Source organism: Camelus dromedarius, chromosome 24, assembly GCF_036321535.1.
Source record: "Camelus dromedarius isolate mCamDro1 chromosome 24, mCamDro1.pat, whole genome shotgun sequence".
In the NCBI taxonomy this organism is placed as follows: Eukaryota; Metazoa; Chordata; class Mammalia; order Artiodactyla; family Camelidae; genus Camelus; species Camelus dromedarius.
In genome coordinates, this window is record NC_087459.1 from 24,675,617 (window position 1) to 24,697,815 (window position 22,199).

Genomic DNA, 22,199 nt, shown 5'->3' on the forward strand with positions numbered 1-22,199 from the left:
ACTACTACCTTCCCAATCTGTGTTTTGTATAAAACTTAGTTTTATTTACCAAATTTACTTGAAGTGAGTAAATTCTGCAGCCCCAATGCCTTGCCCCAAGTCTAAATAAAACAGCTAATATGCACTCTTGGTACTGGTAGGTGCTGCTGTGCCTACAGACTCTGGAACTACAGGGACAAAGATGACCCTGCTGTGCCCTCAAGTTGTTCACATACAACTGTGATAAGGCCAATGACAGGTGTAAACAAGGTTCTGATGGGATTACAGATGATGCGATCATGCAAGAGCAGGGAAAGCATACAAAAAGCCTAGTCATTTAACTCTTGATGTATGAGAATTTTGTCTGGGAGATCTAGGGGGGGTTCAAGTTAGTTTGGTTTTGGCTTACTGTATGAACAGCAATCCTGTTCTAAATTGGAGGGAAAAAAATACCATTCCATCTTCTGTCCTATTTCAGTTTGTCACACACCTAAGCACATAATTGCTATAACCTGTTTACATGTCTGTCTCCTCCACTGGATAGTCAGCTCCTGAAGGAGCAGGCACAGACTCCTTTCATCATTATTTCCCTGCAATACCTGGCAGGGCAGCCCTTGACACAAGTTAAAACTCCACCATTCAACTTCCCTAACTGTAAAATAACTATTAGGTCACTTACTACTTTCTTTAATCTCTCTACCATCTAATCTTAAATCTCCAATGAAGCACATAGTCATTTTTAAAAGGAAAATAAAAAACAGAACAAAACAACAAAAACCCCTACAAGTCTAACATGATTTCACACAGGGCTGTCACAAGCAGTGCTTAACATATATGCTCTGCCAGTGTTGAACTAATTATTCGTAACTAATGTTGCTCCTTTTTATTTCATATTTTTACTCTTTACACCAACCTTTCTCTTTCACAGTTCAAAGTTCTACAGGATGTTAACAACTGTTTCATGACGGAGTGGAATGGATAAGATTCAGAGTTCAATCAGTTTGGAAAATGTTGGGTTATTTATTTATAAATAAAACAAAGTTATTTTAAGGCAGACATCAAATACTTTCAACATGCTGATAGTAAAGTGAATTTCCAAGAAAGGAATGTGGCATTTATGGGTCTTTTCATTTAGCCTCAGAACATCTTGCTCTCATTCTTCTATGGAAGGTGAGGAAAACTTCCTGGGAAACTTATTCAAATTAATAGCATTTACAGGTTGAGGAAAACAATAAATCTCAGTGGGACATCTTCAGTAAAATACAAGCAAGATTGACAAGTGGATTCATTGTTTCATTCATGCGGCCAATATTTACTGAGCCCTGCACTATAAAAGAGGGACAAAGGCCCTGCACTCACGGAGCTTAAATCCAGTGGAGGAAGAATGCCCTCCATCCCCAGCCTGGGAAATAAAGAAGTCTTTTTGGTCTCCTTGAGGCTAGACACTATTTCTTTTATAGCCCCCAAGCACCTGGTGGATGTTCTGTAAATAACTGCTAGCAGCTTGATCACAGTAAAGTCTGTAGACATTTTCCAAATTTCCATGAAAATAAATAAAAACAGTAGTAAAATGGACTGCTGGCAATACACGTTTGGTTATTTGATCATGCGGATAAACTTCTGTAAAGATACTCATTTTCAGAATAATTATTCAAGATCTGCAAGTTGCCTTAGAAATCATCTACTTTAGCCCCCTTGAATCTCCTGAGAGGAAACTGAGGTTGAAGAGGTGAAGTGCTTGACCAAGATCATACAGTATCTAGGAATACAGGTTAGGATTAAGAACCAAAGGCTCCCAAATATCCAAGGCTGCAAGAGAGGGCAAAGACAGCAATGCAGCTGCCAAGGGCTCTGACCATCTGCCATGTGGGACTTCTCTCCATCCAGCATCAATGGTTCACTGAAATAACAGTCTCTTTACTGTCTTTTCACTGCTTTCTTACAAAGGTAACAAGTCATTTCATCAGAGACAATTCCCTAGGCACTGTCGCAACACACCTTTCATTCCAGTCATATCCAAACCTACTCTCAGAAAAGTACTGAATGACCTGGGCAACCAGGAAAAATTAACAACATGGTAGCCTTCGGGTGCCCTTAGGCACCACAACAGGTTTCAAGCTAACAAAACATCAAGTAGTATGCTCTTTTAAAGGGAGATTAGACTAAATGCTTAAACTATGTTCAGAAAATAAAAAACACAGCAGAGTGGGCATTAAGTCCTAGGTTCAGCCCACAGCTGTCTCTTTAACCTACTCAATGATCTGAACCAGTGGCTAATTCCTTCCCCATATACTAAAATAAAGAGCTGGATTAGATATTATAAAGGCCACTGAGGTCTCAAATTCTATGACTTTGCTAAACTCATGCCATAAACAAAGAGCTTGATGTCCTTCTCTTGGACTATTACCAGTTTTGTTCCATTTCTGAGTCAAGATCTGCTACATTTGCATCAAGTACTGAATGTTACAGGACATAAAATAGATAAGTACTCTCAAGGTACATTTTATTATACTTTCCTATCATTTAACATACAATAAAGGGATGTAGTATGAAATATTATGGAACCTAAGAGTACAGTATCCCATGCTGGTCTAACTAACATAGTGTCTACTTTCCAGAACTTAATGATTTTAATAAAACTCCACAATAATTTACTAAGATGGGGAAAAGGCTAAAGTCACATGAAAAAAATGTAAACACAGAAATTTTTTTTTTAACTCTTTAATCCCCCTTTTATCCAGTTTACCCTAAAATCAACTTTTGCTCCAGGCATTATTTTGCACTGGCAAACTGAAAAATTTCAAACAGAAACTATATTCAGAAGCTGCTTTCTAACAGGAAAACAAGGCACACCTGCACCCCATCCGTGAATCAAAGTATGGGCTGGCAGCCAGGCAGCACCTGGGCCTTGGGAAAAGACTGCTTTACCTGCCTCAATTCCTGGCTAAATCCCTCTGGGGCAGATGAGACCTTCACTTGGATCTCAGATAAGAGGTCAATTCAATGCATTTTGACATCCAGATGGCAATACTGCTGGGAGTAAATTAAAACGTCTACTGAGAATGATATTGAGAGAAGTGAGAATATTAAAGAGAGAAAGGAAAGAAATGTGAGCTAAGGGTGTGCTGAATTTTAACCAAAACTGAGGCTGATTTCACTAGTGAAGAAAAAGAGGAGTTAGGAAAGCTGTACAATATATGAAAGGAGAATTTTACTACTGATTTTAAATATAATCATACCAAGTACCCTCTTGGGGAAAACACACAATCCTAGTACTATTAAGAATCTGGGAAATACACTGATAAGAGAACTCCAACTTCTGCCTGGATCATTAGCTTGCTCTTGAGCAAGACATCACTTAATCTTTCTAAGCATCAGTTTCCTCAGCTATAAAGTTGGGGTTCAGGGATCCCAGATGATCGGAAAGATCTTGTATTTCAACTCTCCTGCATATCTAGTCTATCCGTTTATTCATTCAATCAGCAATGAGTACCTGCTATTTGTCTGACTGCATGCCCAACATTCAGGTATTGCAAATACAGAAAATAAAGATTCATCACCAGCTGTTGTGAATTCTAGCCTAGCAGTTTAGACAAATGAGGAGACTGTAGAACAAAGCAGTAGTTACTATAACAGAAATTTAGACAAAATATTGTGATGGCTTCTACAAGGCTACCCTTGATGGACATGCCAGAGTTTATCCTGCTCCTCTAGTCATGGGTTAGATAGGCAACACATCCATGGGCTTCGCCACCTCAAGGAGGTATAAATATTTCTCACATACTGAGCAAAGCTATCCACTTGTTTTGATTTTACTCTATTTCTTTAGGTTGGTCCTTATTCATATGAAAAATACTGTTTCAGAATCTTCACTGAGGAAAAACAAACGACCTCTGTCTTAATGAAGCAGCTACCTGTTTCTACATTCTATACCTTCTCAAAACAAAATAATATACTATTATTAAAATAAGGAAAACTTTATTGTACTATATGAAGTAAGCTGGCTCAGAAGATTTAAAGGGTTGGAGCAACAGGAAAATCACTTATCAGGATTTAACCCATCTCCAAGTCAATACTTTCCATACTGTTCCCTTGAATACAAGAATAAGCTTAATGAAGCTTTCATGAATTGCAAGTGAATGTGAAAAAATGGTGCAACCTTTAAGAAGTACAATTTGACAGTATGTATCAAAAATTTTTTAAAACACACAAGCCCCTGCCCAAGTAGCTCAGTATCTACGAATTTATCTGCTGCAAATAATTAAAGAACTTAACAAAGATGTAGTAACAAGAATATACATCACAATGCTGGTTATAATATCAAAAACCTGAAATGGGCTTAAGTGTCCAATAATAGATTGGCTGCATATGTTTTGGTATATCCACACAATGGACTGCCATGCAGCCATTTAAAATGTTGTACAACAATGTTTTATGAAATGACAAGGTGTTTCCAACTTATTAAGTAGGAAAAAAAAGTGTATTACAATTCAATTTGTATGGTGTAGTCCCATATTTATAATAGAACACATAAAAAATTTATATATAAACCGATGCATGCATTCCCTTATAAAAGGGAGTAAAGTATAGAAAGACAAATACCAGGTTATAAATGATTCTCTTGGTGGCAATAAGATTGTGTGATTGATATTTTCTTTCCTGTTTATCTATCTAAATCTTCCAATTTGTCTACAATAATATATGTGGCTTTTGTCATTTTCAAAGTTTTCTAAATTAGAAAATTAAAATAAGCACACAGTATTTTAGTACCACTCTTGATAGAAGGAAAAGAATATGCAGCTGTCTATACCAAGGGAGAGCCCTTGTGTCCTGCCAAAGATAAATGTAAATTGTTTGGCTGTCTCTGCTACAACCAGTTCAATTAGCGTCAAAACAAAGGCTCTTTAAAAGGCCACGCACACACTGTATGGGCCAGAGTCTAATTGAGCTAGTTGTAAATTAATTACCTAATGTTGTCAAAATGGGCAAAAAAGAATTCATTCCCTCCATAGAGCAACCTGAAGCTGATCCTAAAGGTAAGTAAGAGACAAATGTTGGTAGTGGCAAATGTTTGGTTTTGTAAAATACAGTAACAGGCTTTCCAAGTCATTGCTGATTCATGACAGATTTCCCTGCCAAGGTTTGATTTGTTAACTTCCCCTCCTCCTTTCCCAGTTTAAGTACCTCCTTTGGCAGAGAAAATGATGCATTTCCATTCTCTCTCCTCTTAATCCTTAAGACTTCAGTTCTGAGACGAAGGAATCAGAGCCAAGTGTCTAAAGAGACGGGATACTGAATTAGGGCCAGAACATTAATCTACAGTGCCCTCTGGTACTTCAGGGCTGAAGAATTCATTTCAGCTTTCCTGGTAGGACTACCACCACCTGCACACCTCCACCCCCTGCTCTTCCCCAAAAGCCATTTTTTTTTACAAAATATCCATTTACTATAATGATGCCTCACCAGTCTAGGACTAACTGTCGTGAATGAGAGACCATAGTATTACTCTCAGGCATATTTTCAGCCATCACAAAATACCTTTTCAGACTCAAAACTGGCTTTTTTTTTTAAGGAAAAAGTTAGGGGAGCCCTATGGTAAGTAAAGCATGACCATCTTCTTTAAAGATGTCACTTAAGTGACTTGAAATGAAAACCTACATATTCCAAATGACTGAACTTAATTCACATTTTGATTTGCAAACACACAGGCACTAAGGAAAATGCCAAGATGCTACTTTTAAATAACCTTACCGTTAAGAGCTCAGACTATGAGAAGAGACCTAGATACAGGGACTGGATAAACTTGGTTTTGTTCCAATTCAATACACATGATGACCATGAGATTAAATACTAAGTAAACAGCCTCTAAAACCAAGTTCTTTAAAAAGGAAAAGAATTTACAAGGAACAGACCTGGACTTTGAACCATGTCTACGTTTATTCAGAACACTTCGCCTAGAAAATCATATAATTATAGTCTCTTTGGGAAGGGGAGGCCTCAAAGGTCACTAATTCCTGGTGCTAACCCCCCACTACAATAATCCAGGGGAATGATAAGTGAGTCTGTTTGAATGCCTTCAATGATTGAATTTAGGACCCTGAGAAAGCACTATTAGAGATCTATTCTCTTCATACAGAATGCCAAATTGTGCCTCCAATGGGTGTGGGAATGACCACTTGGCTCTAAATCCCTCTTCCTGAAATCAACCCTGTAAATACTTTAACGTAGCCAGCATGTATAACCCTGAGTTGCCTCTTCTACAAGAGAAACATCCCCAGATTCACTTCTCAGTACAGTTTGCCATAAACCCCTTCAAGCCCTAATCCCTCTCCCTCAGAATCCCAATTTTTGAGGTAACTCACAACAGTCAACCATTCATTAAAAGCCTTCAATATTCTCTCTACCCAAATACAGCTGATAAGACTGTATTTGATTAGGATAGGTTAAGGGTGATACCTATTTGATTAGCAGGTATTTTTTAGTGATCAAATTTGTGGTGAGTTCTTTCTTTTTAAAAGCAACAACTAAAAAAAAAAAAAAACCTCTCTGAAGTTTCATTTCATTTAATATTTAAGTGAAAATTAAGTGTTGTGGTTCTACCACAAATTTTTCTTTGTAACTGTGAAATTCTACATATTTCAGATTTTAAAGAGCTACAGAATATGAACTGGTTCAGGGGTACAGGAACATAAAAAGTAATAATAATAGAGTGTGGAATAAGCCTAAGGGATAGACCTGACAATCCATTTTTACATTCCTACCTTTCAAAGCAAGTATTGGGTTCTAATTCCAGATTTACTTCTGGTCGCTTGGGGATCCAAGACTCAAAGGTAATCAATCCGTCAAATTAATCAAATATTTACTGAGTGTCTATTATGTACTCAGTATGCTAAATAATGGCAAGACTGTAAAGACCTAGAACATATAATCACCACCCAGTAAGTGAAAATCTACTTAGTCACTATTTTTTAAGAATAATGCAAAGTAGTATATAGTATATATAAAACTTCAAAATAAGTGATACAGATATTTGAAGAGCCTAAAAAGACTTTGTAAGACTTTAGTGATAATAAAGTAGGCCTCTAACTCCCTCCTAGCCCCAAAAGAACAATATCCAAATAAATGGATATAGAATTTTACCCATTAATATTTAATTCCATTGACTGCCCTCGTCTTCCAAAACTATCCAACCCTAAAATGTAGCATCATCAGAGCTGCAATACTGGAAGAATTTTTGCTCCCCAAAGAAACATAAAAAGTCACAAAAAGAGAAGGGAAGAACCTTAATTAAAATTGAATTAAAGGGTGTTCACTTCGGCAGCACATATACTAAAATTGGAACAATACAGACAACACTAGCATGACCCTTGTGCAAAGATGACACGTAAATACGTCAAGTGTTCCATACTTAAAAAAAGAAAAAATTGAATTACGGGGGTGGGAATAGCTCAGTGGTAGAGCACGTGCTTAGTATTCATCAGGTCCTGGGTTCAAACCCCAGTACCTCCATTAAGAATTAAGTAAACAAAATAAAAATAAATAAACCTAACTACCTCCCCTCCCCAAACAAACAAATGTTTACAAAACTGAATTACAAAGTTATCCTTAGGGATAAGAATAGTACAAATAAGAGGTTCTAGTATTTTGCTAAGTAAAACTTCTGCAGCAGTTCAAGATGGACCTAATATTTAATTCTGTTATGAAAAGTGTTACTTGGGGATTTTAGGAGCTAAGGAAGGATGAGCCAGCAGTACAGCTGGTAAAATTATTTTGGAATTAAGCAATTCAATGGACATGCTGGGGACTGAATGCAACAAAAATAAGACAATTAGTTTTTATGCATATCCATGGGGTGAAAATTGTAATCTACAATTCAGCTAATTACATACTGTAAGAAAACTGGAGTGGACCTTGCCTATGCTATCCTGGTTAAAAAGGTTCTTCCATCAGACTGACCACTGGACTGTTTTACTGTCAGCAGCTCCTTGACATTAAATCTGAGGCAGTTCACCAAATAGCTACTCTCTGTATCCCTTTGTCTTGTTCTGACCACCACCCAGGTGTTACAGTGTTTTCTCTTCTTTTTAAACATTTTAAATGGGGCAGAAAACAGGTGCAATTCTCAAACTGCTATTGACTCTCAAATGTCAAAAACATGGTAGGTGGCAAAAGAAACACTGCCCTCTGCCACTGTTTTTAGAACAGCTATACAAGCGCTAGACCTTGGTTCTTAACCTTTTATGGGTCACTGACCCCTTAGAGAATCTGATGAAAGCTAGAAAAACGTGTGTACACAAAATCTTCTGCCCATGACTTTTGGGACATTTGTGAATCCTTTAAAGCTCAACCCAAAGTTAAAAAATTTAACCCAGACTCTGAACCCCATGGGGCAGAGATTATGTTCTAATTCTGGTTTCTATGTTCATTTCTTAAAAGAACCACTGCTTCATGAATAACCAATTCTCATCTACTCAAGACATGGATAAATGGGTAAGAACAGATGGATGGATGAAAAATACAATAGCATAGTTCTCTTAGTGGTTTCCAAATCTGATTAATCATATAATCACTCTGAGTGCTCTTCAGAAGAGATTCCTAGGTCCCAACCTCTGAGACACTCAGATTCAATAGGTCTTGAATGACTCTCAGTAATCTGTATTTGTATAAAGTTCCACGATGATTAGGAAACCATGGATGTACCTTAACTCAGTGGAAGAAAAGCCTTATTAATTTTTCCCCCTAATATGCTGTTAACATCCGTGTGTTACATAAACAGAAGCAGAGAAAAGAAGTTGTCTCAACTGCTCCAAGTGGGCCTGACAAACTGGTAAGTGTTAGAGTTTACAATCCTGATACTAAAAAAAATCTGATTAGTGTGTTTGGTGGTTTGTTTGTTTTGTTTTCCCTGAAAGGTCATGCTATGATTCACAACCAGACGTTTACTCGTGGCTAGTTTACAGCAAGGGGTTTATTTAGCACAGCTGCCAGTGAGATCTCCACATCATGAGAAGCACAGTTTTGCTAAACCTTCCTGACAAGTTTTGACTCCACAGACTCAAACCACAAAATAGGAATAAATATGCTCTAATTCAGAAGAAATTTTAGACCTGCATAAAATTTTGTTCCACAATACAAATATATTCTTAACAGAAGGGGACTGCCATGCAACACCTTCAAGGATATAAATTATATCCAATTTGTAGGATCTGGTGATTAAGAGACTAGCCTTAACCTGCCTGATCAGGTGCCTCAATTTCCTCTTTCCTACAAAAGTGAAATTTTTAAAATCCTGTTCCCCTTCTCATTTCTATTTTCTACAACTCAGTGAGATTGTTCAGTCCTTCCTTCCTTCACACAATAAATGATGCTGGGATCCTGGACTATGTGCCAGGTACCCCAGCTGCCTGCACAGTATAAACTGCAGACAGCAGGTCCCCTGCCCTGTGTTGCTTCACAGTCTACTACCCACGGCCCTACTTCATGAAAACAACAGATTCCTTACTGGAGTCACTACATTTCATGCAGATGACAACCTCATGAGTCCAGAGAAAGAACCAAGACTGTAATTTACAGTAAGTCAGAGAATATCTCATTATGATAGCATCATCCTTATCCCCAACCACATGGCATGTATGCTAGAGAGAACTAGGAACTAGGACTGAGGGGAGTCAAAAGGCTGGAGTTCCAGCCCCGGCCCAGCTTTCTGTGTGACTTCTGGTTTTATACCAATTAAGAAGAATGCCACTTACCTACTGTACATTGACAGTAGGTATACTATTACCTTACAATATTATTATATTACCTAAGGAGAGTTAGAACTAGAATGTCATGTTACAAATAATAAAATATGTTCAGACAAGTTAGGTAAGGTGAAACATCTGTAAGTGGTGGGTCCAAGATCTCTATATAAGTCTAAGTACAAACTACACAAAAATTACTTGGACTCAAAGAGTTGTACAGACTCCAGTTTTCCTCCAAACTCTAACCCTGTGTGAGTCCATGGAACAGAGTATCATCTTCTCATTTTTAGGCCCAGAAGTAAAGTGCCTTGCTTAGAATAATGCAAGAGCATCAAATAGCCATCTCCAAATTTTCAGTTCAAACTAAGCTCACCATGATGCACCATTAGCTTCTCATATACCATTTCCCTCTCTCCCTAAAATATGGAGCTAATAAACTTTCTCAAAGGGCTGTTGTAAAACATACACAACAAAATGAAATGGTTTATACAACTGAAAGCAAACATGAGTAAGAGCTTGGGCCTCAGATCTACACTGCAGCATGACTTCAGGGAGATGACTGGTCATTTCAGTGCCTCATCTGTAAATTGGGGATAATTAAGAGTGACAACCTCAGAGTTATGACAGTTAGTAATAGTGCCTGGAACACAGTAAGTGCTCAATAAATATTCATTATTATCACTGTAATTATAAACTTCCTCTAAATTCAACTGTCTGTGATCTGGTACTTTCAGAAACATACAAGTTTCACTACTGTTAAAGACTAAAGAAAACATCTTTATAATTCATTTACCACAACACAGTTGTCCCCCAAAACAAGTTTTTTAAACTATGAATTAAAGTTTTAAAAAGAGTAAAAATTTCCCTCTCTCCACTGATCTAATTTATCCATAATAAACCCAGGCTCCATGCACACCTCAATTAAAGAACAGTCACTGGCTTGCCGTGCTCTTTGCAGCATTTCACACCTCAGCAGAATGTGCATAAACAGTCTTCTTACTTCAGAAGGCTGTTCTGAGAATAAACAGTTGTAAATGCCCTTTGTAATCTTTTGACAATGGTGCTACATAAGCACACATTACTGTAGGCATTATAAATTAAGTCTGTGGTTACACATGACAATACAAGAAATGCCTGAAACATCTTTCCGTTCCTCAGCATCCAATTTAATTACCATTTTCCCTAAGAAAGAATTCTCTGGTGCATTATCCCACAAAAATGACACCACCACCTAAGATGTTCAATATGTGCTAGACACTGTCTTAGCACTTAATAACTCATTTAATCCTCACAACAACCCTGTGTTACTGTTTTTCCCTTTTACAAATAAGGAAACTGAGGCAAAAGGACACAAAGCTGGTAAGTGGCAAGGCTGGGATATGAATTCAAGTGATGGGGCTCCAGAGAACCTGCTGTTAATTCACAGGACAACACGACCTCCAAGAGCAAGATTTCTCTTCATAACCACCCTCTCCCTGCTCTTAATCCACAGGATACCTTGGCCTCCAAAAGTAAATTCTCTCTTCATAACCACCACCCCTGCCCCACAGAAATGTACCTGTGCCCATTAACCTTACTGCTTTGACGTTTCAATAATGGTTACTAAAGCATCTGGTTTAACTGCTCTGCTAACCCAGAATCCTTAAGAGGACAGAGCCCCTTGCCCCCTCTGTATTTACATAACCCCAGTCCCTCTAAACATAATGCTGGTGCTCAAGAACGGGATGAATGAATTAATTAAATGAGTGTTACCACAGAGAATTAAAGGAGTTCTACTCGTTTTATACTTCTTATATTGCACTTTAATATTAACCTGCATTTAGGGGTTAATGTTTTGCTTTTGTTTTCTTTCTAAGCAAAACTAATCTTATTTTCTCTGCTCAGGCAATACATTTCATTAATTACTAATTCAACAGACCAAAGGAAAACAGGCTATTCAGCTGTCAGATCACACAAGACCTTTTTAATACTTCAGTCTTGTGGAAATTTTTTAAGCAGAATTTTTTTGTAAATCCCATTTCTGTTTTAATGACTTAAAAAAGAAACTGCCCTTACGGGGGAAAGGAGCATATAAAAGGTAATAAACATTTAATGATCCAATAATTGGTTATATCAGAGCAATCACTGTTCAGTAATTAACTTCTCTTTCTGCTTGTTCACTTGATATTTTGAGCACCTCTGATAGGCCTGGAATTATCCATATTATTTATATCATAAGCTAAAACCTTTTGGAGGAGCCCAAAACACAACAAGGTTTGCAATCACCCATGTTCATCTTGGTAACTTTCCAATGTGGCCTTTTAAAAAGCCAACTGATCAGCAAAACCAGAAGTGTCCCAAGCCCTCAGCACCAAATGGGCGCCAAAACAGCAGAAATGACACTACTGCTAAACCACGGGGGCTGTGGACATGGCAGCAAGGAGGGGTTAAAAGAAAACACAACAGAAAATTAGAGCTTAAAAGACAGCAAGAAATAATTAAATCGCACCACCAGGAAAGAATACAGTGAACAGCTGGTATATTGTTACTATGCAAAATTACAATTAAGCTCAGGTTAATGTCATTTCCAACTAATTACCCACAGTCAGTTGGAAGAGACACACTAAGAGATTTCACTTTACCTACTCCAACAGTTTTCCCTGCTTAGGTGGCCCTGCCATCCGCACAGATACAAGGCTTCTCACGTTTTCTTGAAGTCATAGCTACACAAGAGCACTCATCTCATTTCTGTCAGAGGTCCCCCTATTAGTCGTAGATGTTAGGAGTTGCTATGTTTCAACACCTCCCTTTGGTCACACTCTTTCTGCATGACACTTCCTTCACACTAAAGTAACATTCATAGTGTTTTCTCCAAAAGCCTTATTTCCTATGTTCCTTTCTCAGTCATTCTCCCCCTTCTCTTCCCCTCCTCCCTGTCCCAGACTCTTTTTTTAATGCCCTGTATGAAGAGGGAAGTATTCATCATTTTACACCTGGCATACAACTCATCCCCTATTATGGAGGTGCTTGAGAGCATACACATAAAGTATTATAAATAACACTTTCTAAATCAGTCATGGTTTTTATCTACATACATTCATCCCAACCAGCCCCACCCCCACCCCAAAAAAGAATGGAAACACACCAGCACCACCATGGCTAGAATTCCTGTCATTCCACTGTCCACTATGGCTATCTGCAATAATGGTAAGGATCCCTCTGGCCACTGCCTTTTGAAGGGAACTTGTAAATAAACAAACACAACAGAGCCAAGTCTCACAGAGAGTCTGTGGCTTCCATGTCTGACACCGGACACATAGAACTACTCAACACCAGAAGCACCCTTTCTCCTTAAAAAGAGGCAAGATAATTTGAAAGACCTTCCTGAATCCACTTCTGCTAAGAGTCAAAGGAAAGAGACAAAGGTCTGACAATCCAAAAGCAAGAGTCTTCTAATCTAAATCACCTAAGCTCTTCTATTATCCATACACCTTAGGCACTACCCAACTTGTCGCACCAAAGTGTGCGACACCATCCCTCCTGCTTCACACACATGCCTGAAGGCAGAGGTCAGATACTTTATCTATTACTTGCACCTCTGAGTGGACAGAATAAAAGGGAGTGAGGAGGTGAGAAAATGGGCAATAGTTACTCTGCTGCTGGAGGACAGATAACCGCAGAGTGCCATAACAGATTTTAGTTCCTTTGTGCGCACAGGAATATTTATTTAATCAGTGTACTATAACAAAATAAGCCTCTGGTGTACTTTTGTAAAGACAGGAAGCCATTCAGAGAAGGGTGATTGGAATCTCGTCACCTGCTCAGTTGATACTGGAGATAACCAAGATCGGACAGAAGATGGGGGACTGTGAGGCGGGGAGGGGATGGGGTCAGCTGTATGTCCACAGAGCCCACCATGCCTGCCATGCCTGCCAGGAAAGTACAGATGTGCTACTGTGACAGCTCTCTCCCTTGACTGAGCACAGCTCTTGTACTTGGCTTGCTCCAGGTCCCTTTACTATAAGCATCTCCTACCAAAGAAAACAAGCAAGCCTAGCCAGCTGTGTAATACAGCTAGGACTTCTCCCACTAAGGATCTAAGGATTCTTCAGAAAAAGGAAACAAGAAAAAAAAAAAAAACCCTTAGGAAAACTTCACTACTTTCAGCTTTAAACGCTCTGAATGGAACGAATCAGAGGAGAGATTATTCTGGGGAGGATAGAAAGGAGGGCAAAACTTTTATTTTTGTTAATGAAGAAGAAACCTTTCTTCATGTACCAAGATCAAGACTTCCAGCTACTGAGATGTTTACTAGGCTACCCTGGCAGTAATGACAAGATTCATTTGTTTACCAAAGTCATAACTGCCACAGCTGGTAATCCATCCTCATACATTTTTTAAAACTATCATGAGAATATTTCCATCAAATTAGATTTCAGAAAAGATAGAACTTAATCTTGATGTATGCTGTGAGCATTAATACAGTCACTATCAGGAACTGATTTAAGGCTGAATCAAAATATAAACAATAAAAACTTAACATCACCAAAAACTTATAAAAACAAGAATGATTAAGAAGCATCCAGTACAGAATGCTTTTTACCTTTGTACCTTATTGCACTGTTTTATCAACCTTTACTTTAATGCCTAATTTCTTGGCGTTTGAGGACAAGGGGTGGAAGAGGAAAACTAAGGAATGTAATAAAAATCAGATATTTAGGGGAAAAAATCAGGTATTTTGTGCAATGTTCTATTTCTTTACCTTGGTCCTGGTTACCTGGGTGATCCCTTTTTGAGAATTCACCACCACACTGTACACTACACTTACTTCAGGATGTGTGCTACTTCACAATACATACGGTGCATGAATGTTTATTTTCAGAAAGGGTTTAGTCCTTAGAAATTATTTTAAACTAACCATCATTACTGCCACCCCAAGAAAAGACTCAAGAATATTTTTCTAAAATAGTGATTCCAAAATCTCTGTACCAGGGCTTGCTATAAAAGAACTCCTGGGAAGCCAGTGAAAATAAAAATGTACCAGAGCCACACAGCAGGGATTAACTTTTAGTAGCTTGAGGATAGAGCCTAGGAATCTGTATGTTTAACAAGCCACCCTGGGGGTGCAGATGTGCAACCGAGTTTGGAAACCACCACACAAGGCAAGAATAAAGTGAGCTGCAACCATCTGAAACCATCAATCCAGATTCTCTTAAACCAACATGGGTGACAAAGTGTTATTATTTGGAAAAGTTTTGCAGAAGCTTTCATAACTGAAAAGCTGTTCTTAACAATTACAAAAAATACTTTGCTAAAGCTTTCATGAATATTTTTCTCACTATTACAGTATTTCCCCTAAAAGGAAGCTGGCATATTATAATCACTAAGTTACTCCTACTGGGAAGCTCATCCTGCAAATTTAAGAATAGAAACTGTGAAATCAAATCACTAGTTTGTGGCTACGTGGGATTCAGGGTCATTGGCAAAATCTAAACATGAGCTTTCTCCACTACACAGTCTGGGAGCCTGCCCCTATTCTCACCATTATCATTACTGTGTCGTTGAGTTTTTAGATTTCCAGATGTTAATGACACAACCAAAGTCATTCAGCAAAAAAACTCAAAAACAAACTGAAGCCCAGTTTCTCACCCCAGACAAAACTCTACTACCCATTATAAGTTTCCCATTAGAGGGCTTTGAAGGGTTAAACCCAATCCACATTTCCCCTTTCAAATTTATATCCTCTACTTTTAGATAACCACATTAATCTGGGTTGCAAGCTCTACAGTAAGCTGAATTTTGCTTTTGGGCATGCAAAGGCAACTGCAATTCAAAGATAGAAAGAGTACTACCCCGGAGTCTTTTATCTGAGAGCACAATCAGGGAGCCTGCTGGATAATTTGTTTTAGAATACCAGAGCACTTGTTTTTAAACAAAGCATTAGCCAAGGAAAGAGGTTACAACAAAAGGAATCACAGGACCAAAAGAAAAAACAAACAAAAACAAAAAGCCAAACCCCAAGAATCAAGGTGGTTCTTTCCACCCTCATTTAGAGTCCTATTTGCCGGACAAGGAAATGTAGCTAAACGAGGCTTGCATTTTAGGCCTTTTCCCCCTCTCATTTAGATTTTTTTAAATTTAACCTCCAATTTAAATCTAAAAAAAGAAAAGAAAAAATTAAAAAAAAAACAACACACTTGCCCTTTCAGAAATCTTCAAATCATGCAAAATCCAAGTATGAAGACGGCTCTTATATTTCCTCTAAATACTTTCCACTTTTAAGTAAACCTACCAAATACTAGAAAGATGTCCTCGGGAGTAGGTCAGATAACCCCACAGGCAAATGTTACTTTCTAAAATGCCTACCACCCTACTCCCTAGGGCAAAATCACACAGTCCTTACCTATTTTAATTTAGTTCATCCACAGGAGTGACACAAATTTATAAATTTTTAGTTCAGTTTAAAAAAATTAATGGAAGCAGTACAGTGCAGTGGGAAAAGCAGTGACCTATATATTAGGAAACTTGGGTTCCACATCACTGTCCTACCACTAAACTCACTAGGTCCTACAGTTCAGCTACCTAACATAATTTTCTAGATCTCTGTTTTCTCATCTGTAATAAGGAGACAGCCTAAGGAGTGTAACATCACCTCTGAAAACATGCACAGAAGTGAGGAGGGATTAAGAATGGGTAAAAAGCCCGATTAAAACAGTATCAGTATAAAACTCTTAAGCATTGATTTGTTCTGCGGTGCAGTGGTTCAAGTCAGGCTCTGAGGTCAGAATGTATAGGGTTTGCCACTTACACACTGTGTGACCTTGGGTGTAAACTCTAGCTGTTTCCTCTCCTACAAAATAGAGATCCAAGCAGCGCCTACCTCACAGGACCAGTGTGTGAGGATTACATGAATTGATTTAAGCAATTAGAACAATACCTGGCACATAGCAAGCACTCAGTAAATTTTACTAGTTCTCATTACAATTATTGAATACATCAATACTAAGCTAGTGGTGGAGATAAAATTGATGAACAATTAAGTACCTTCATGTCCTTTCTAATCAAAGGAGAAACAAAAAGATCTCGTATCTCTACATGAGTTTTGGTGCAAAACTGGTTCACTTCCGTGAACCCTCAGAAATCTCTGCCCTATTCCAAAACCTGTTGATTTGGGCTGGTACACAAGTACTATAATCTCTATTTACCTAGACACACAGTCCCCAAGGACCCACAGATGTCTGAACCCACCAGGAAAGCCTAACCTAGGAAAGAGAAAGTGCTCTACCCTTTGAACAACAATAACAACAACAACAAAAAATCTCATTTCCCACCCACCCCTTCACACACTTAAGTCAAAAAGTCAGTCTACTTTAGTAATCCAAAAGCTGAAGGAAAAAAATTTATTTGCTTTACTATCATAAACAATTCTTTTTAAAGAGCTTACAGTATAAAGAGTTTTTTTACATGATAGAATTTAGTTTTCCTTCTTTAGTCAACAACCATACCTGGTGAAGATGATGATCCAGGAAGGAAATCATACCAACCACTGGTTTCTTCCTCCACATAACCCAAAAGCTGTAAAATTTCTTTTTCAGTACTTTTTTTTTCACTCAAACTTGACATTTTCTTCTCACGATCTATTTTGCTGACTGACTCTAAGCATCATGTCTAATGCATTCCCTCTATTTGGGGATCCAGTGGTATTCATCAGTGCCCAATCCCCTGACTGCCGTGAAGACTGTGACAGACTTAAGCTTCACTTCTGATTAAGTCTTCCCAGTGAAAGTAGCCTGATAGCCTGGCCCAGTATAGAGTCCTAGAAATAATCTTTCCTTTTCTGCTTTCCTTTCCCTCAAATTTATGAGCACACAGGTGGATTAGGGGATTCCACTTGAAGCAGAAAGAGAATTGAGTATCATTATTTCCCCAGCATCTTCTCTAAACTTGAACCTTAAGCTGTACATCTATTTCGTTCCCATCATGTTAAGTTGTTAATAAAATTCAACTGATTATAAAAGTCCCTGCAAACTTCAATGCCCCAACACTTAAATCTCCCTTGAAGAAATACATTCGTGAAAGCATTTGTAATCAAAATCTTCAGAAGCATATGTATGACTGAAACAGTATGTTGTACACTAGAAATTGACACATTATAAACTGCCTATATTTCAATTTTAAAAAACTTAACTATTAAAAAAATCCTCAGAACCTAAAAACTTAATTTAAGCAAAATGAGGGAAAACCACTTTGCCTAATGGGTCCCCTAGAACTTTCACAGCCCCATCACACCTTTTTCTCTGTTAGACATACCAAACAGTATGACATCAAAATGAATGGAAGAGTGGGCAGGAGGGGAGTGAGTACCCCAAGGAACTAAGGCCCACAGCAGAAAATCAGGCCCTGCGTAATTAAGAATTGACAGTACAGGCGGAGGGTATAGCTCAAGTGGTAGAACACACGCTTAGCATGCATGTGGTCCCGGGTTCAATCCCAAGTACCTCCTCTAAGAATAAACAAAGAAGCAAACAAATAAACCAAATTACCTCCTCCAACAAAGAAAATTAAAAAAAAAAAAAGAATTGACAGTACTTCTGAAGGATGTCACCATCTCAGATGTATCCAGAGAGAACTGGCCAGTCTGGTGGTCACGCACATCTTACCCTGCATCTTACTGATAAAGCTGTGAGTCAGGCCAAAAAAGTCCTCAACTATCATCCAACGGCTCAGAGCCTTCCTCTAAAGGTCTGTGCAACTCCAGCTTTTCAAGATGAAACCCTATGTCCTCACTGACTTCTATGGTAATTTTGTAACAACTTTCAGCTCATCCCAAACATTTCCAACAGAAGCTCCCAACACCTCTGAATTTCTCAGTCTTTCTAAACCTTTCTGAATTTCTATTGCCTCCTTCCTAATCTCTAAAATGCTTTTTTAACAAATACGTAAATGTTATCTCAAGTTTTTCTCAGTTATGGAGGGAGAGTAGCGTCCCGGGACATTACTCTTCAAAATCTTAGAGAGCAGACCACATTAAAGCTTGACAGAGAAAATGAAAAATTAAGCTTAGGAGTACAGCTCTCCAAATACATGGGTTGGTACTGGACATCTGAGAAAACCCACTGAAGAAAAACTGACACATCCTCCTTCAGAAGAGGCTCTGTACCGTGACTGCACAACCCAGTCCCATGGGGTGCTTTTAAAAGTTCTGCTGATAGGGTGGGAGCTCCCTCCACCCTAGCATGGATATGGTGACTTTTTTAAAGTTCCCCAGGGGATTCTAATGGGCAGCTAGGTTTGAGAATCCCCTGCTCTAAGGCTTATAGTTGACTTGCTTCCTCCTCAGACAATACACACTGAAAATAGCCCAGTATTAAGAAACGTATGGTCAAGGGCTGAGGTTTGTTAAAGCGGGTGGGGGGTGTTGGTTACATTATGCTTTACACCATTCCATATTTATATAACATTGTATAGCCCTATATACACATATACACACATTTTTTATACCAGTGTGTTTTAAAGCAAGCTGTGGTCCTCAAAAAGCCCAACTAGTAAAAAGCTGATTTTATATTCCAAGGAGTTTTGGCACTGATGGTGTCTGGGGCTTTTACTCCACTGGGGAGAAAAAAAATCAAGACCAATCCTTTTGGGTTTGCTGACTTGAAAACACCAGTCTGAATTCTGTAATATACTTCACAGTACAGGTCTTGAAAAGTGTTCCCGTTAAATACAGTTCAGAAAGACCAAAAGGTATCTGCTTAACCAACAATCCACCTAAAATCAGAAGAGTTGCCAGGACTAAGACAGACTGGCTGTGAAATCCTTCATATAATCAAACATTTGCAGACACCAAAGTGTGTTGTGACAAGACAGCATTACACCTACGGCTCAGCTCTAGAACCATCTTATTAAAATGGGGTAGGGAGAGCATATTCCAACGAGAAAATTAATCCAGAGACAAACCCACCTCTCTCCTCTTCATCAGGGGGGCAGTACAGGCCCTGAAATTAGACAGTCTGGGCTCAAATTCTGGCTCTACAACTTTCTAGCGACATGACCATTTAACTTCTCTGAACCTCAGTTTCATCATCTCTAAAATGACGATAATAATGTTACCTACTTTACAGGGTTGTTGTGAGGGCTGAATATGATAATGCTCTGGGTTCAGTGACGATCAAATGCAGTGAGCCTTCGGTAAGTGTTAGCCGTCATTATCACTGTTGTTGCTGTAGTTATTAGAATTATTACCAAAACAGTGGTTGATTCTGGCACTGAAGGACAGAGCTAGTTCAAATTTGTAGTGACTGAGTACTGGAATTCTGTATATTCTTGAAGCATGTCTTTTGGGAGAACCATATCCACATAAACAGGAGAGGAGAAACAAATCTTCTGGTCTCAAAAAAGATACTCCATAGCTCCTAAGGCCTGGAATGTTGGCAGCAAGGTAAAATGGGAGGCTCCCATAAAGGAATATGACAGAGTTTCAGATCTGGTTTTGCTCTAACACCAGGTGGATGATTTGGGGAAAGTTCAAAGACTTCATCAGTTGGGAAATGAAGGCTTTGGACAGTTGTTCTCAGCTGTTTTTAAACTTCTCAAATCACTTGGGTTTAAAAGTCAAAGTTCCTGGAGTCCCTCTCCCCCATTTCTGCCCCTTTCCTCCTCATTCACTCCTTTTTAGCCATCATCACCTCCTACAGTTACTCACATATCAAGTCACTCCTCCCTCAAAGCCTTCACCCTTGCTCTCCCCTCCCCTTGAATGTTCTGCCCCTGGCTATCCTCCTTGCTTGCTCCCTCACTTCCTTCACGTTTCTGCTCAAATATCACTTTCTCAAAGAGGCCTCACCTAAACCACTTCTATAAAACTGCAAATCTGCATCAACATAACAGATTCTAATTCACTATCATATCCTTAACCTACTTTTAAAAACCCTGTCTCTACTCAACACATTATGTTTCTGTTTATGACTTACATCATGGCCCTGCCCCTGCTGGAATATAAACCCCATTAGAGCAGATATCTAATTCTCTTATTCACTATAGCATCCCTTATGCCTAGAACAGTGCCTGCCTGGCACACAGAAGCAACTAATAATTATTTCTTGACTGAAAGATTAAACAGAAGAAGAATTCAGATACCTTTTTCTCCCCAAAGAGAATCTTACCCTTAATATATAAAACAGGTTAAGGTGGAGTTCTGGTGAATGAGGTCAGGGCCTCCCTTCTCAGCATCCCCTGAGGTGCCTCAAAACCACCCTCCAAATGATCTCTAAAGTCACTTACTGCTCAGAAAGTTTCCAAGTTCATGTTATTTCTGCTAGACTCCAAAGAGAAACATTCAATTTGATAAATGACTTTCCACTCTGTGATTTCACTTATTATTCACTGGCAGCTACACAAAGTACCCTGAAAATTCAAAGCATACCATGTCTTAGAACTGGTGAATCCCTAAAATATCTACAACCAAACAACAGGCATGTCCAGATGGCCAAACACACACACACACACGCACACACACAGGGTAGAGGGGTTGTGGGAAGCAGAGATCTCTTTCCATGTCTTTTTACATGGTCCCTGGGCCTCTAAGATTTACCAATGAATCCCTAGGCTGCAAAATTCTCACTGCTTCTAAGGTGGTAAGTGGACCCACATGGAGACAGATGTTATACACTGGAGAACATAAATTCGGGCAACATGGCACCCACCTGGCGACTTCCTGATTCCATGACTTAGTCTCTTTTTACATCTAAATGACCTCCTGTCTCAGCCTGCTTTAGACTTACATTCAGGAAAACACACATAGAGGGAGTATCATATCTTAGAGAAGAACTGTGCACAAGGCATGAACAGTTGGGAGAAAAACCCCAGAAAAGCCAGCTAACTACAATATTGTGATGAGATCTTATGCACAGCTGAAGACTTTCTCAAAATTACAAGAAAGATATGAAATATACTCAGCAAACAAGTAAACAGGACTTTGCAAATCTCTATCATCCAGCCTAGCAGTGCTGAACTAAGCAAGAGTTATTGACTGAAAGTGTGGTGACCCATCCTCTAACACTGTAATCTAATCTTTAAAGACAATTTAATGCCTTTGCATATCCATATGTTTTCTAATGATTCCATTGCTGTCAGCATGCTACAGGAATGCTTCTTGGAAGATGGAAGTAATAACAAAGCACATCATTGGGAAGGCAATTATATGCAGCACTAACCATTTTACAATGGCCATATGGGCTGTATTTCAACAATGTAATTTCTAAATCAGCCTGAGCATACATATTTTTCAGTGTCCTTAATCCCAGGTACACCATACTAAGTGAAGTAAGAGTACAGGTGAAATATGGGCAGCTGATATAAAAATCTACAGGAATGCTAAGGTGATATTTATCTGTAAACAGTAAACAGAGGTTACCCACTGCCCTGAAGTGAAACTGACACCCATCACTAACAGCCCTAATTGAAAACATCACAATTAATAACCCTATTGTGAGCCCACCCAAG

The 22,199-nt window shown here is 38.7% G+C and overlaps 1 protein-coding gene and 1 non-coding gene across 3 annotated transcripts in view; one reads left to right on the forward strand and one right to left on the reverse strand.

The window, feature by feature from the left end:
- AUTS2 (activator of transcription and developmental regulator AUTS2) overlaps positions 1–22,199 on the reverse strand; it is a 922,207-nt gene that overhangs the window by 885,018 nt on the left and 14,990 nt on the right. The window lies entirely within an intron of this gene.
- Positions 7,285–7,391, forward strand: LOC116147270 (U6 spliceosomal RNA). Its single transcript, XR_004130803.1, has one exon. It is a non-coding gene; the product is annotated as a U6 spliceosomal RNA (small nuclear RNA).